This window comes from Artibeus jamaicensis, unplaced genomic scaffold, assembly GCF_021234435.1.
Source record: "Artibeus jamaicensis isolate MK-2021 breed Jamaican fruit bat unplaced genomic scaffold, CSHL_Jam_final contig_391, whole genome shotgun sequence".
NCBI classification, from domain to species: Eukaryota; Metazoa; Chordata; class Mammalia; order Chiroptera; family Phyllostomidae; genus Artibeus; species Artibeus jamaicensis.
In genome coordinates this window covers 10122219-10126277 of record NW_026521814.1, presented here as the reverse complement: position 1 = coordinate 10126277, position 4059 = coordinate 10122219, and the positions used below count along the sequence as shown (strand labels likewise).

Genomic DNA, 4059 nt, shown 5'->3' with positions numbered 1-4059 from the left:
GAACAACTGGGGAGCAAGACAGACCACACAAACCAGGGTTCCAGGACCAGAATAAAGCCTCAGAACCTACACCTGTAAAAACTTGTGGGGGTTATAGCGGGGACAGAGACTGCCAGTCTCTCAGGAGAGTCCGTTGGAGAAGTCCATGGGGCCCTAGAACGTATACAATCTCACCCACATGGGAGTCAGCACCAAGGCAGCACCTGGAAGGGTGCCATTCACCTGCAGGAAGCAGGAGAAGTGACTGAAAGGGTGAGAGCCAGCAAGTGACATTCTTCCCTCTGGCCCCTCCCCCACATACAGTACCACAACACAGCAAAGTGGGTTGCTCCTCCCTGGCAAATACCTAAGGCTCCCCATTACAACATAACAGGTGTGCCAAGACAAAGAAATATGGCCTAAATGAAAGAACAGATCAAAACTCCAGAAAAGGAACTAAGCAACAAAAAGATAGCCAACCTATCAGATGCAGAGTTCAAAACACAGGTAATCAAAATGCTCAAATAAATAATTTCATACAGCTGCAAAATAAAGAAAGAAGTGAAGGCTATCCAAAGTGAAATAAAGAAAAATATGCAGGGAACCAACAGTGAAGGGAAGGAAACAAGGACTCAAATCAATGATTTAGAACAAAAGGAAGAAATAAACATTCAACCAGAACAGAATGAAGAAACAAGAATCCAAAGAAAATGAGGAGAGGCTTAGGAACCTCCGAGACTTTAAAAGTACCAACATCCGAATCACAGGGATTCCAAAAGGAGAAAAGGAAGAGCAAGAAATTGAAAACTTACTTGAAAAACATAATGAAAGAAAACTTCCCCCATCTGGAGAAAGAAATAGACATATAAGTCCAGGAAGGTCAGAGAGTTCCAAATAAGTTGGACCCAAAGAGGGCCACACCAAGACACATAATTAAAATGTCAAAAATTAAAGATAAAGAGAGGATCTTAAAAGCAACAAGAAAAAAACTACAGAGTTACCTACAAAGGAGTTCCCATAAGACTGTCAGCTGATTTCTCAAAAGAAACCTTACAGGCAAGAGTAGGCTGGAAAGAAGTATTCATAGTCATGAAAAACAAGGATCTACATCCAAGATTACTCTTTCTAGCAAATCTATCATTTAGAATGGAAGGGCAGACAAAGTGTTTTCCAAATAAGGTAAAGATAAAGGACTTCATCATCACCAAGCCCTTATAAAGGGACTTATCTAAGAAAAAGAAGCTGATCAAAACTATGAACAGTAATATGACAACAAACTCACAAATATCAACTGAACCTTAAAAAACCAAAACCAAAAACTAAGCAAACTAGAACAGGAACAGAATCATAGAAAAGGAGATCACATGGAGGGTTATCAGTGGGGATGGGGAGCAGGGAGAACGGGGAAAAGGCACAGGGAATAAGAAGCATAATCGGTAGGTACAAAATAGACAGGAGGAGGTTAAGAATAGTATAGGAAATGAGAAGCCAAAAAACTTATCTGTACAACCCATGGAATTGCAGTAGGGCAGGGGAGAATGCTGGAGGGAATGGGGGTACCAGGTGGAGTGGGATAAAGGGGAGGAGAAAATCGGGACAACTGTAATAGCATAATCAATAAAATATACTTAAAATAAAAAAAGAATGAAGTACCTCCAGATGAGCTAACATGAAAAAACATCCAAGATCTCCTGGAGGAAAAAAGTGGGAGATTGTACTATAACATGATCCCACTTGTTAAAATATTATACAAATATACACTATGTAATTGTGCTTGATATTCAGCTATTCATTCAAGAAATATTTATTGAGTATCTTACCAGGCACTACACAAAAAATCCCTGCCTACACAGAACTTAACTAATTCTGGTAGGAGAGACAGATAATAAACGAGAGAATTAAGTAAAAGGTACATGTGCAATGTAAAAAAGTGCTAAGGATAAGAAGAAATCAGGGAAGGGAAGGGAAGGGAATGGAAGTATGAGGTAGGTGCAGTTTTCAATACCACCTCCTTGGAGGTGTATTTGAGTAAAGGACAGGGGGAAGTGACGGGAGAGTAGGGCTGCTATCAGGAGGAAGAGCCTGGGAAGTAGAAGCAAAGGCTCTGAGGCAGGAGCCTGCTTGGCGGATGCTAACAGCTAGTTAGGAGAAGGGATGGGGCAAACAGGAGTTAAAGTAAAGGGAGGTAACAGGGCCTGCTGACCATGTGAGGACACAGCTTTTACTCTCTAAGTGTGATGGATAAACATGCAAAGCCTCTAGGAAGATGTTAATAGTGATTAATTAAGAAATGGGATTAAGAATGGGAGTGGAGACTGCTGTGTTTGCGCCCATCCGCAAGCACAGGCCTCTTGCCTTTGCCACTCTTCCGCCTTCGCAGGTCTACTCCACCTGCAGCTCACCATGGATGGTATTACTGCACTCGTGGTCAGCAATGGCTCTGGCTTGTGCAAGGCTGGCTTCACAGGTGATGATGCCTCCAGGGCCATCTTCCCCTCCAGCATGGGGCGCCTAGGCCAGGACTCCTATGTGGGCAATGAGGCCCAAGCAAGAGGGGCATCCTGACTGTGAAGTACCCCATTGAACATGGCATTGTCAGCAACTTTGATGACATGGAGAAGATCTGGCATCATACCTTTTACAATGAGCTTGTGTTGCCCCCAAGGAACACCCCATTCTGCTCACTGGGGCCCCCTGAGCCCCAAGGCCAACTGTGAGATGACCCCAGTCATGTTTGAAACTCTCAACACCCCAGAAATGCATGTGGCCACCCCGGCCATGCCACCCCTGCATACCTCTGGCCACACCACTGGCATTGTGATGGACTCCGGGGATGGGGTCACCCACAGTCTGCCCATCTATGAGTGCTACACCCTCCCCCACTCCATCCTGTGTCTGGACCTAGCTGGCTGGGACCTGACAGACTACCTCATGAAGACCCCCGCGGAGCGTGGCTATAGCTTCCTCACCACAGCTGAGTGGGAAATGGTGTGCGACATCAAGAAGAAGCTGCGCTATGTTGCTCCGGACTTTGAGCAGGAGATGGCCTCTGCAGCCTCCAGCTCCTCCCTGGAGAAGAGCTACGAGCTGTCCAACGGTCAGGTCATCACCACCGGCAACAAGCAGTTCCACTGCTCCGAGGCCCTCTTCCAGCCTTGGCATGGAATCTGCTGCCATCCATGAAACTGCCTTCAACCCCATCACAAAGTGTGATGTCGACATCCGTAAGGGACCTCTATGCCTACACAGTGCTGTCTGGTGAGACCATCGTGTACCCAGGCCTTGCCAACAGGATGCAGGAGACCCCACCCTGGCTCCCAGCATGATGAAGACCAAAATCCTAGTGCCCCCTGAGTGCAAGGACTCTGTGGGGACTGATGGCTCCACCTGGGCCTCCCTGTCCGCCTCCCAGCAGGTGTGCAGCAGCAAGCGGGGGTACAGTGAGTCTGACCCCTCCATCACCCACCACAAATGCTTCTAGGTGGACAGTTACTTAGTCGGTTACACCCTTTATTCACAAAACCTAACTTGCCCAGAAAATGAGATGAGACCGGCATGGCTTTATTTCTTTTTTTGTTTTGTTCTGCGCTTAACTCAGGATTTAAAAAGTCGAACAGTGGTAGCAACAGCAGTGTATTGCAGTGAGCATCCCCAAACTTCTACAATGTGGCCAAGGACTTTAATTGCACATTAAAAATAGTTCTTTTTTAAAAATAGTCGTTCCAAATATTGTGAGATACACTCTTACAGGAAACCCCCTGCCTGCCCATAAGTCACCCACTTCTCCCTAAGAAGGGCAGGTCCTTCCCCGAGTCCACACAGGGGAGGGTGGTAGCATTGTTTTTGCCTACATTATGCCATCCAAATGTTTTGATCTTCACCTTAATATTTGTTCTTTTTGTTGTATTTGAATGGTCAGCCATCACAGCCCCTCTTTTTGTCCCCATCTTGAGATGTATGAAGGCTTTTTGGTTCCCCTGGGACTAGGTTGAGGGATGCATGCAGCCAGGGCTTACCTGTACACTGACCGAGACCAGTGCAAGAAAGTGCACACCTTTAAGGAAACAAAAAAAAGAACAA

General features: G+C 45.9%; 1 pseudogene; it reads left to right on the top strand.

Annotated features, from left to right (window-relative positions):
• Positions 1-2367: 2367 nt before the first annotated feature.
• LOC119053647 (actin, cytoplasmic 1-like) lies at positions 2368-3460 on the top strand (annotated as a pseudogene).
• Positions 3461-4059: the final 599 nt, after the last annotated feature.